This window comes from Porites lutea, chromosome 6, assembly GCF_958299795.1.
Source record: "Porites lutea chromosome 6, jaPorLute2.1, whole genome shotgun sequence".
Lineage (NCBI taxonomy): Eukaryota > Metazoa > Cnidaria > Anthozoa > Scleractinia > Poritidae > Porites > Porites lutea.
The window spans coordinates 9,173,056-9,186,501 of record NC_133206.1 but is presented as its reverse complement, the minus strand read 5'-3'; the positions used below and the strand labels follow the sequence as shown (position 1 = coordinate 9,186,501).

At 40.8% G+C, this 13,446-nt stretch overlaps 1 protein-coding gene and 1 pseudogene across 1 annotated transcript in view; both read right to left on the bottom strand.

The window, feature by feature from the left end:
* The window catches only part of LOC140941648 (uncharacterized), a 563,750-nt gene that overhangs the window by 176,225 nt on the left and 374,079 nt on the right, over window positions 1-13,446 (bottom strand). The gene's annotated exons all lie outside the window — the stretch shown is intronic.
* LOC140940621 (low-density lipoprotein receptor-related protein 6-like) overlaps window positions 2,732-13,446 on the bottom strand; it is a 23,532-nt pseudogene continuing 12,817 nt past the window's right edge.

Genomic DNA, 13,446 nt, shown 5'->3' with positions numbered 1-13,446 from the left:
ATAGTTCTCTAGATACCTCGCCAGAACCAAAGAAACTTAAAGAGTGTGATAGTTCTAATTCTTCCGAAGGCGAACGCAAAGAAGAAGGTGACGATATTATTCTATCTGCTCTGAATATGGCTGAAGGCCTTCAAAAACCACTGCAAGATATTCTTAAGAAGCTTGAAAAGCTGGATGCCATCGGAAGTCTTTCGGGAAGTTAGAAGAAAGAATACATACTCTCGAAGATGCGTACGCTACCACCAAGCGTGATGTTGAAGATCTTAAGGAAAGTTTAAACGCAAACGAAACAGATAAAAAGACGACATCCGAGAGAATACAAAAGCTCGAAAACAGCACAAAATCGAGCCTAGCGGCCCTACAGAAAGAGAATGATGAACTCCGTGCCAATTTTAAACTGATCGAGGATAAGAACTTATATCTGGAAGCATATTCTAGGCGCGAAAACATTAAGTTTGAAAACATTCCAGAACAAGAAACGAACAAAGAGGACACGGAGATGGCGCTGCGCACCTTTCTGGAAACGGAATTGGGTTTTGGCGACGCTGCCAATGTTGAAATACAGCGAGTTCATCGTCTAGGAAAAAAGAGAGGAGAAAGTTCCAGACCCATACTTGCTAGATTCCTACGATATAAGGACTGTGAAAAGCTTCTTTCGCTGGGACATCGTCTACGAGGAACAAACTACAAAATGTACCAAGATCTTCCGTTTGAGATCGTCGAACGTAGGAGAGCGCAGATGGAAACCTTCAAAAATGCAAGAGGCAACAACATTCCCGCAGCTTTCAGCAAAGCCCAGCTTGACAAACTGTTCATAAGAGGGAAATTGTGGCCTTTTGGAATGCCATTAGAACTGTGAGTTTAATAACACAAGTCTTAAACATTCGCGCTTTAACTTTATGTTTTTTTTTTCTTTAACAAATTATGTCCGTTATTTCACCTGAAGATTTTTGTATTTACTCGAAATAATGATAGGTGGACGGGACGGAAAACACGCTTCTGTTCGGAATACATCTCTTTTCTTAAACTTTGCTTGCCTTCTCGACTCTCGAAACTAAAGCTAAACTAAGCAAGGTAGTTTTTCCATACAAATGCCGCGCTCAGTCAGTGATCTTTTTTATTTCTTTTGGTGTGTACATTTACATGTATGTTTTCCTTTTTTTTGTCGGGGAAAAAGGGTCCTAGAGATATATAATTAGTTTCTTTGAAAAATCTTCTAATCTTGATTCTATGAAACTTCGCCCAACAAATGTTTGTTTATGGAAATCAACCCGAACAGTTTTGCATTCGAAATACCGCTTCTGCTCAAAAGATGCAAATCAAACAGGTAACACCTCATCTTTGCTGGTTTACTGTTTAAAACAATACCTTGCAATTAACTGTAGTAATGGCTGAACTAAAAATTGCATCTATGAATGTCAGGGGAATAGGAAACAATAACAAGAGAAGAGAGACTTTCAACTGGCTCAGAAATAAACAACAATCAATTATCTTTTTGCAAGAGGTACACTGTACGGAGGCAACTATTGACACGCGGAGATCTGAACGTTGCTTTTCAGGCCAAAGCAATCCGAAAAAATGCAGACATAAAAGGCTTATTAGTTAAGGATACTGAGATTAAATTAAGTCAATATGCTGACGACACAACTTTAATTCTTGACGGTTCAGAAAAGTCCCTCTCTGAAACCCTAAGGGTCTTAGAAAGCTTCGAGAAAGTTTCAGGTCTCAGACTAAACTGTAAAAAGACTGAGGCTCTTTGGATAGGCTCTTGTGCTGGCAAAAGTGAAAAACTGCACCCAGAAAAAGATTTCAACTGGCAAAACACAAAGGTTAAAGTGCTCGGAGTTTGGCTATCAACTGATCCTGAAACTACAATCAAACTTAACTTCGTCGAGAAAATAGAAAAAATGCGGAACTGCTTGGGCTGCTGGTCAGTTCGAAGACTAAGCCTTATCGGGAAAATAACAGTTCTTAAGAGTCTGGTTGCCTCCCAAGTAATTCATCTTTTGTCGCCTCTTCAAACCAATGCTCAAATTATAAAACAATTAAATGATCTCTTTTTTGACTTCCTTTGGAACAGTAAAGGCGATAAAATCAAGAGAAACGTTATCACACAAATTATGGCAACGGAGGTCTTAGAATGACCGACATTTCTTCTTTTAAAAAAGCCCTCAAGTCCTTGTGGATAAGAAAGTACCTGGACGAAAGTAACAAGGGGAAATGGAAACTTTTTTTTGACGGTGAGCTCGAAAAACTTGGAGGCCAAACTGTTTTTAGGGGCAACCTTGAAATAAAAGACTCGAAGAAGCTTGCTAACAATCTTAGTCCCTTTCTGAAAGAGATTCTCGAGATATGGTCTGAATTAAACTATCAAGGTTCAATAGAAACGGTAGAGTCCTTCCTCACACAAAGCCTGTGGTATAATTCTTTGATTAGAGTTATGGGAAAACCGGTCTACTATAAAAGTTGGTATCAAATGGGCATTTCTCAGGTGGATCAAATCGTTAAGGAACAACCAAGTACTTTCTTGTCACCATCAGAATTTGAAACAAAGTATTATACAAAGGTTTGCCCTTTGACATTCTATGGAATGACATCTACCCATCGAGAGCTCTGGAAAAATCAAAAACTGCCAAGTGTACCACTAAACTGTAAAGAACAAGAGTCTTTCACATACGCCTTTTTAAAATCGAAAAAGCCCAGCAGACTAGCTTATCAAAAACTGGTGGAATTAAAATGTAACTATAAGAAAAAGTTGAACAATAACAACTACAGCTGGTTGGATAAATTGTTCATTGATCTATTTCAGCCCCAACCCTGCAGGCCAAAGTCTGATTCAGCCCCTCCTGGAGCCATTTGAGCACCATTTAAGCCAAAACAGCCCTGTCAAAAGGCTATTCTAGCTCTCAGGTCCAAATCAGCCCTAGGTAATTGGACTGTATTGGCCCTGATTCAAGGGAGCCAAATTAGACTCAAAAACAGGACTATATATTATTTTACTCACCGAAACAGCCCCTTTTTTAGGGCTAAAACAGATCTTTGTAATTTACAGTGTTCCAGCAGTGTTTCTGGTTTATAGGGAAACATCAGTAGAAAAAAGTAGGGAACTGACTGAGCTAACAACCATGTTTCGTGAAGAAAAAGCGCAAAATTTGACATCCACATCCAATAAATACCTGTCCCATTCGTTTTCGCTCTTTTGATTTCAAAAGCCTCAACGTCACTCCAATAAATAAACTTATCCACTGGGTCAAAATCAATGGCAACTGCATGCTGGATCCCAGGAACTGGCACAACCACATCAGCAGGATCAGGTGTGTCTAGGGACATGCGTTGCAGACTTTTCTTTCTCGCAAAAAATAAGAGGCGGGAGGGATCTGTAGAGAACATCACTTTTACCTTAATAAAGCAGATCCGGGAAAACTACCGGAAATTATTACAGTTGTGGACCATTAGCCTTGACATAACTCAGTCCATGATAAAAAAAATTGCGGTATCTGTGGCGATAGAAACGTTTAAGCGGCCAAAGACATACCCTGCGAGCAGTGGTTTCTCCAGGCTGGACGCTGCGGTATCAAGAGAGAGAAACCACTGCGAGCGACCGTATACTTTGCCATTGAGCATGCGCGTCCACGTTGCGCCTACGTCAATACACCAAACGACACCACTTCCTGTTGTTTCTTGGGAACAATTATGAAGCTTACGCGAGTGCCGCGCTCGGCCGGAAAAAGGCACCCAAAACTTCACTCCAAAAGTGAATTCGCGTTGCTTCACCTTGTTCAATTTGTCAAATTTTTCAAAATTTTCTGTAGTTTAATACTAAAGGAATGAATCTAAGGTCAGAAAAAAGAAAAAAAAATCGTTTTCTCCCGTTAATGTCCCTCATAAAACGTAAAAATTAGGACGTTTCACGTCGTAGTATTGCAACAAATGCAAAGAAATGAACAAAAACACGTGATGTACGTACGAAGTTATTGTTTTGCAGTGCAAATGCGCGTGAGCCTTAACTTTTTTTAAAACAGGTTTTACATCTTCAAAGTTAATTTATCCATCCATGGTGCTGGTCGGCGGCTCGATGAAAAAAGCAAACAGTCTCTCGCAGTGGTTTCTCTCCGTAACGTAGCGTCCGGCATGGAGAAACCACTGCTCACTGGTATAACAAAGTCAGAGAGAAGCAGGCAAAAGATCAATATCTTGCAAGAAAATATCGACAAATTTATTCATTCCCTAGTACAAACTTCATAACTGGACAAAGGATGTGAATTAAGAGGCAGAGTTTCCCCAAGAACTGTATCAAAAAAGGAATTAAATATTTTATCTCATTAAAAGGAAAATGTCGACACATACATGTGCACCTCTTTTGCCTTTTTCCAGCTTTTTTTCTTTCTTTAAGTATCATCCCGGTCGGACATTCACATCTGACTCCAGTTGGTGTGTATAGACACAAATGACTGCACCCTGCGTTGTTATGCTCACATGGGTTGGAACCTAGAAATGTAGGGGAACATGAATGAGAAATTAAATGCAACGAAGGTCATCACAGGTTCGCCGGTACCCTGAACCTGCAGACCCGTGTCTTTAACTGACGTGATCTAGTTGCATTAAATTTCTTCAATCCGCGGTTTCAACATATGAAATTCACATATTCATCATATCATAATGAGAAACTGCTATCTGATTTACTGGCAAAAAAACAAGTCGACTACAAGTCATGGGAGAGTACTGTGTCGCTGGGAATTTCGTTTTAGCAATTAAAAGGAAATTTACTCCTATTAGCTAAAACGCTAAAACGAGGTCTGTCCGAAAGGGTAGTCGATTTACAAATGAACTCTGCGAATAAAAATAATCTGTCATAAGCTAAGTATGATCGTCCGGGTGAAAAATTCCTCTTGAAATGACTCCAACCCTACACAAAAATAACCTGCTTGGCAGTTTTTGTAAAGCAACGATCTTTAGTGTAATTTCGACGTTCCTTTTATTTTTGATGCTGGTAGCTACCATCGTTATTTGGTTGCTTAACAGTCAGAAACAAATCAAATCAACCAAACTGTAACACACACAAAACAAAACAGCCTTACCAAGAGGGAGATCAAAATTGACAGCCTTCAATCCCATCAAATCAGGTACACTGTCAATGATCACGTTTCTATTGTTACCAGTCTTTTTGTTGACACTCTCTATGGCACGTCTTTGCCAATCTGTCCAAGACAAACGATCTCCTAACGCAGTAAATCCAAACACATGTGGCAATTTATTGTCAAGAATTACTCTACGGTTGCTTCCATCAAGGTTCATGATTTCAATTTTGTCCAACTTGGCATCAGCCCAGTAGAGTTTTTGTTCGTGGAAATCAATGGTAATGCCGTTAGGCCAAACCACCGATGTCTTCACCAAAGTAATACGATGACTACCATCCAGTTCTGCTCGTTCAATCTTTGGATGTTTTCCCCAATCAGTCCAGAACATGTACCTGCCAGAGAAACAGAATTTACGTTTTCACTGTATAAACCTGAGAAGAAAGGTTAGAAGCGGGGTTTTGGCCAGTCGAAAAATAACGTTAATATGTGCCTTGAAATTGTGTGATCAGTCTTTTCAGATACATGTAGTCTTTTAATTATCACTATTTATTTGTGACGAACACTTAGCCAAGCTTAGCTCCAGCTTGTTTTGCTGTGTCCCTGAGTGTGTATTCTCAGTTAGTGTCATAATAAGCATTTCATTTCAGTACGTATAGCATCTTAAGGATCTGATCAGCATAGCAGTGTCTAATCCTGTATTCGAGGTCACTAGACTAATATTGAAACCTCGGGGATGTCTTACGAATTGCTTAATAGGAGTGTCAAAAAAGTCCCTTATTAGTAGCACAATGACGGAAATGCAATGCAGTTTCATTAGCGGTTAGAACACCAGTGCGATATTGAGAAAAAGGACGAGTTTTTGAACAAAGTTCACTCGGTGTGCTTAAGACCTCATCATTTATCAGAGAAGTGTTTAAGTAAAACTATGACCGTAGACTCATAATAACCAGCTTACCCGAGAGAAGGGTGCAGTGTTATTGCTCTTGGCTCGTCTAGGTCTTCAGAGATGACGATCTTTCTCGACGAACCATCCAACCTGCTGACTTCAATTCGATCTGTGCCTGTGTCAGTCCAGTACATGTTCCGTGCCACCCACTCGACTGCAAGACCATCAGGATGACTAACGTCGTTGATTATGACTTGCACACCTAACAAAGGTAATCAAACAAACACAAAAAGCGTGCCACTCATGAAACTAGAAATGGCTCTGCTTCAGCTGCATGCCAAGGGTTAGCTGAGGCCCGTTTATATGGAGTTAAGTTGTACGAGCCAGACGGGTGACCCTACCAGCCGAGTTAAATTTAGCGACAGTTCATTTGAGTTCAACCCTTTTGCCAGAGCCAATGGCGCTTGGGTTAATCTGGTCCCGAAAGCCTTCGTTACCCTTGTCCAGCGGAACGGGCATCCTTGGTGCTGACCAAAAGGATTGCAGCCTCTGGGAAAGAGATTGCGTCTTGTCAAAAAGCATTGCTTGCGCATGCTTTGATTGATTGGCAGGGTTGACCAGGCTGGGCGCACTCTGCACTTTATTTGAGTGTCAATGTATTTACATAGACAGGACCGACATTTTACGTGGTCATCTGAGCCACCCGAGGGTGTAGCCATTTCAGGGCAAAGGCCGTACCATCAATTTCCATTTAGTTTAAGTCCCTGAGTATTGGTACCGCCCAGAGAGAATCGAGCCCTCAGGTCTCCCGCTTTGCAAGACAAGTGTTCTACCCGGCTGAGCTAATCCTGCCGCGGTTAGACAAGAGTGTTTTTATGGAGAAAAGTTGGCACGGAAAGGAGGGCGACCCTACCATCACAAAAGGATGCCTCAGCTAGGGGCGTCACCCTTTTAGCCGAGCCGACACTTTGTGACAAATTCATGTATACGTTTTGCCAAGTTCTGTGAGGAAAACGTAGGAAAAGCTAGGGTTGTTCGATCAGTTAGGCGAGTGACCCTTACTTCTACCTGCTGGAACAACGTTTCTTAATGTAAAAGGGACCTAGTACAATGCATCTAACAGGAATTGTCTGCCCCTTGGTAGGAGGTTCTGTTGAAGCCAAAATTGAATAAACTTTCAGGGGGAGGGCAGAATGCAAATTGTAACAGTAAGCGCCAAATAAACCTGATTATTTCAATCGAGGCCCGTGGCAAAACTTATAAAATGCAACGTGTAGCCCTACCTGTTCCATCCATTTTGGACCTTTTAATTTCAAGCTTTTCGTCATCGCTCCAATAGACAAATTTATCCACAGGATCAAAATCAATCGCCATTGCATGGCGCAGACCAGAAACTGGCATAACAACATCAGTGAAGTCGGGTGTGTCAAGTGAAATACGTCGTATATCCACTTTACGTGCCAATAATAGGAAGTGTACAGGACCTGCAACAAAATGAATCTAAATGAAGTACTGGAAGTTTGGCCATCATGGTAGGAGACCAGAAACTGGCATGACAACATCAGTGAGGTCGGGTGTGTCCAGGAATATGCGACGCAAATTCCCTTTTCCTTAACCAGTATCAAAACATGCACGGGACCTGCGAAGTTGGCCGAAGCAATAGCTAGGCTTGGATAGATCGTGCTGCCAAAAATAGCATAATATGCTACTAGGAGTGTTCGTATATTTCTAAAATTAAATCTATTTTCTGCAATTTATGCTCATTTTAGCAAAAAATGCAGAAATTATGCTTCTCCCCCAAATTACTTTAAATTTGGTAAGAACGCCTCAGTAACTATGCAACAAACATGGTAGCTGGCAAACACATTTATTTTATTTACATCTAGAAACTTTAAGAGTGCATAATTCCCAAATTAGATTTTGGTTCGTCTCATGAAAAGTTCGACGTTTGTCCTAGGCTACAGAGTACTTCTTGAAGCCCCCCTTCATAGATAAAACTGTTTGCCTTTGACAATAATAATGCGTTCTAGTTTTATTCATCCCTGAAACGTTTGTGCCTCTTTAAATTTCTGTTTGAACCGAAGTTATTGGTAAAAAGTTGTAGACTTAACTAACATGACGGAACCATATTCAAACAAGAGATGTTCTAACACAAAAAATGGTGAGTCTATAAAAAAAGTCTCAAATACTTAACTTGATTTCTTAAAATTCTATAATGCGTGTTGTACTCCGAAGGAAAAAACATCAAGCGCTGGAATGCGAATTTAAATAAACGCAGATGAGATGCATGTAACCGAGAAACCGCTTTCAAAGTTTCCGCCGCCTACCTTGCTCACAAGTCTTGTTGTCAGGTAAAAGCTTCACGCCAGTCGGGCAGGCACATGATTTACCACGACTATTAAGCAAGCATAAATCACTGCAACCTCCATTAGTACTTGAACTGCAGGGATTTTTACCTAAAAAGAGTGCATAAAATTTGTTGCCACTATTTCTGGGAGTGATCACAGACATGATGCATACTGATTGAAAAAATCTAACTTTCAAAGCATTAGTGTTATCCTCCTATCTTTTAGCGTGAAGTGATTGGGGAAATGGGTTACCCCAAGAATGGGTTAAAATATTATAGATCAAGAAGAAAAACGAGTACTTTCACCAAATTCTCTTTTTTGTTTGTAACCTTCGATCACAACTCGTTATTCGATGAATGGTCTTTATTTCTCTTTTATATGCTGTGCCAGGTCCCTGGACAATGATGCATAGAAGGCTTACTTACGGAGTAAATTACTTGACGGATGTAAGACAGGCAAGGCGGACAAAAATGGTATTTGTTTCACATTTTGTCCGCTATGTAGTATGATAAATCAAAACCGTCCTTCGTTCTATAAAATCAATACGTTGAAAAATGTAACTTTTTCGACGTAAAGTACACAATCTTTCACCAAGAAAATGACAGTCAAAGTGAATCGACAACAGGTTCGCTAGCCTGAGAAAACAGCCGACATTTGGCGACGCTACCACTGGTTTCCCCGCCAAATGACGTCTGAGAAACAAGCGCAGAAATTCTATACCGATCACGCGTCACTACCCAGATCTGGGTACTACTTCTGATTGGTCGTGCCGCGTGGGAAATTTGATTCAACTAATCAGAAGCACTACTCAGATCTGGGTAGTGACCATCCTCGGAGACCCAGAGGCAGTCAGTCGAGCCGGGAGAAAAGGCGCGACGAAAGTTTTCAAGCATGGGCGGAAGAACCCCTGGGTACCGACTCTCACCGGACCATTTCCAAACGGTCAAGGGAATGCTGGCTCCTAATTGGGCACAAAAAATGTTTTGTATTATTGTGTCCAATCGGCGAACAGTTTTCTTCGAGTTATTTTCGTGAGTTCGTACACGACTTCTATTATCTTGCCACAGTTGCCCGGTTCGTTCACCAAGCTTTCCTAACCAGAAACGAAGGAACTACCGATGAGTCAAAAAACGTTTCGGATGCTATCAGCAAGAGCAATTCATTTTGCACTGAGAAAATTCTGTTTCTGACGGATCACAATGTATCGTAAATAATAGAAAGTTTAAGATGCTGCGGCGACGAGAAAGTAAAAAAAAGCAATAGCTTGAGCGCTTACCATTTGTAAGGAAATTTCGGTAAAAAGTTTCTGACAAATGGTACTGGACTTGAAAACCTTTCCGAAAAGACGAATGAGTTAGAGTTGTACCATTACAAAACACCAGATAACGAGTGGGCCTGGGTTGAAACAAATCACTTTCCGCCTCAAGACACGCCAGGCACTGACCAGACAAATGGTACCAAATATTTTGGTCGTATCGGTAAAAACGGGAAAAAGGTAATACCTCGTAAGGTATTACTTTTTTTCCGGAAAAGTCTTCACCGGGATGAATCGTTTCATCTGAATTCTCCCCGGAATTACCGGGTTTTCCATACAAATGGTAAGCGCTCCTTGACAAGGCAAAACAACAACTTTGCACGTACATGACGCTTTTTTGTACATTTCTTTGCCGTCACTGCACGACTGCCAGGTGAAAATGCTTGATTTCACGTTTTATGAAGGACGTAAACATGCAGGCAATCACAAAATTTTCTTTCTCTTTATGAACTTGGATATGGCAGATAGAAATTCAGCTCCAGAAGGTTTTGCTTGCATTTGGCAAAGTAAGCAGGGTGGAATAATCACAACAGGGACTGAAAAAATGCGAATTCACTTTTCATCCGACGTTTTCGTGGCTGTCAGCTGTCGTGTAAACTCCCTAATATTAACGAAGGTGTGATCGATGCAAGTGTGAATGCCTGTTGTAAGCTCAAGCTTGTATTTTTGGAAAAGCGTCTTCAGTTTTCGGGTAGACAGTATTTTGAAATGGAGAGTTTATATTAATCTGAAAGTTTCCTCACCGCGTGCATTTCTTTAGTGCATGAGCCAGAAAAGCCGTGATCGAGTCAATAGGGCGGATCCAACGACGCGGACGGCAACGAGAACGTTATCAACAACTGTGCATCACGCTTTTTTGTACATTTCTTTGCCCGTTTTTGCACGACTACGACGTGAAAATGCATAGCTTCGCGTTTTATGGAGTACGTAAAGAAGCAAAGACGAAATTTTATTTATTTTTCTGAACTTGGATATGGTCCCTAGGAATTAAATTCCAGGAGGGTTCGCCTACATTGGGCAAAGTAAGTGGGTGGGAATAATTGCGAAAAAGACTGAAAGAACTCAGATTCACTTTTTAAGCGACGTTCTTGTTGCTGTCGCGTCGCTGGATCTTAAAGTCCCTAATAGCCGTCGTGTACGAATTCACGAAAAGAACTCAGGACATGCTGTTCGCCGATTGGGCACAATGATACAATGCATTTCTTGTGTCCAATCAGGAGCCAGTATTCGCTTGACCGTTTGGAAATGGTCCGGTGAGAGTCGATAGCCAGGGGCTTTTCAGCTTGTGCTTGAAAACTTTCGTCGCACATTTTCTCCCGGCCCGACTGACTACGCCTGGGTCTCCGAGGATGGGTAGTGACCCGTCATCTGTGTGTAATTTCTGCGCTCGTTCCTCAGACGTCATTTAACGGGGAAACTAGTGTGGTAGCGTCGCTACATATCTGCTGTTTTCTCAGGTTACGGACAAAAGAGTATTCAAGAGCAAAACACTTACCGGGCCTGAGTACCTGCATTTTGGCTACATAGGCACGAATATCCATTGGAGAAGTATTTGACTTTTTAATTACTGGGCACCGCAGTCCATTTTTCTTGTTTGTTGAGAGAATCCCTTTTTTTTTCCAGTCTGTCCAATATAATTTATCAGCGTACAAAGCAAGAGCGAACGGATGTTCCAATGAACACTGGTTAGGAGCCGACCTGAGTATGCTCTGACGATCTGAACCATCATAATTGGCTTTGTCTATATAAAATAAACTCGCATCTGTCCAGTATATCTTCTGTGCACTGTAGTCTATTGTTAGCCCGTTGGGCCAATGAATATTTCGTCGGGTAATAACCCGACGATTTGAGCCGTCCATTTCAGAACGTTCTAATTTAGGTTCTTCGCCCCAGTCTGTCCAAAACAGATATCTAAAAAAAATAGAAACAGACAGGAGGCGATTCAAACACTAACTGATCCTTGGTCTTAGCCACCTGAAACAAGTCCGCATGCAACACCACAGCGCGATTGTCAGCCGTAATGGCTGCTGATTGAATTTGTCTGGTCATTTTCATTTTATAAACGCTGTCTTACAAATTAACTAACTAGCTACATTAAAATTACATTTTACATCAACGTCCGAGCACTCGATCTTAAGAGGCAGTCTCCCTAAAAGCGGTCCACTCGATTTCGCGACAAAAATACTTTTCCTTTATTTTTTGTCGGTGAAGAGGCTTTAGTAGGTATATACTAAAATCGCTATTTTTGTTTTCCAAATTCTTATTCTTAGCTCTGCTACAAGCCAAAAAGGAATTGAGTCCGTCTCGGCTTCTCAGAGAGTGTTTCGAAGACTAAAATTGATGGATTTTGAAAAGCGCGTTGCAAACAAACGAATGCTCGCAAAAAAAATCTGTTCGATTCAGTTTTTTTAGTTAACCTTCGATAGTTTACAGGCTAAGTAAAAATATCTTCGATCAAAACATGTTCAAGTTACAGTGGTTCAAAGAATACCTATTTTGCAGGCTTAATCCAAACCCTGAAAGTAAGGAAGATTTGAGGGAAAGTATCTCAAAAGTTGCGGCCTAAATCTGGTTTAAAAATCATATCAAAGTAAAGTTTTAAGCTTATTTTTTTGGTTTATAGGCTCAGACTTGCAGGTATCTTCTGGGATTGCAACCAACAGTAGATTATAATCTGCAATTTTGCGTATTTGCATAATTACTGGCCGTGTCAGATGTCATGATTGTACAGGTTAAAAGTTCCATGAAATTGCCTCTTTTGACACTTGAATTCGTCTCCGGCCTCTAAAAGAAAGTAATTAAGCTTCTTTAAGTACTTTTGAATCGAGAGAGATATACTAACAGGGATGGTAATGCATGTTACTGATTACCACGATCAACTGGCGGGCGCCGTCGTCTTGTAACTACCTGCACTGAACAGTAAACAATGTTTTTAATAGAATTCTCTAGATCAGACGTTGATCCAAGCTCTCTAAGTAATGAAAATAAATATCACTACCCCGGGATACAAAACATGTACAAGAAAGGCAACGTAGAATTTTAAGTTCTTTTCGCAATTTCAGAGTGAATTTCACCGCGGTGCATAAAGGTCCATAAATTATTGTAATAATCGGGCTGTTTAAAAACGTTTGACGCACAAAAAAAACAATTAGTCATTTACCGTTTTATCTGTTCTCGGTAAATAAGACGCTTACCTTTTCTTTAGATTCTTGATGGAAGAAGTCTATCCAGGCAGCTGAAGTTATGCAGTTTCGTTAATTTTCAAAAATCATAGCGTGATAGTGTCACGTAATGTTATGGTCACGTGGCTACGTAACCCGTCGGCGGCCAAAATCTTTGTGATAAACGAAATTTCTTTTTCTCTCCCGAAAAAAAAGCCCTATTTTAATGAGTTTTTCCTCCTTAAATTGCACAAAATGCGTATCTCACCAAGGAATTTGTATTGGTAATGAATGATTATTTTCACGGCATGGACTCCGCCCTTCCATATATCCAACGACGCGACGGCAATGAGAACGTCGCTTAAAAAGTGAATTTCCGTTCTTTCAGTCTTTATCGCAATTATTCCTACCCACTTACTTTGTCAAATGTAGGCGAACCCTCCTGGAGTTGAATTCCTAGGACCATATCCAAGTGCAGAAAGAGAAATAAAATTTCGCCGTTGCTTGTTTACGTACTCCATAAAACATGTCCACGTCGTAGTCGTGCAAAAACGAGCAGAGAAATGTACAGAAAAGCGTGATGCACGTGCAAAGTTGTTGTTTGCTAATAAAACCTATTGGTTTTTTGACGTTCTCGTTACCGTCCGCGTCGTTGGAT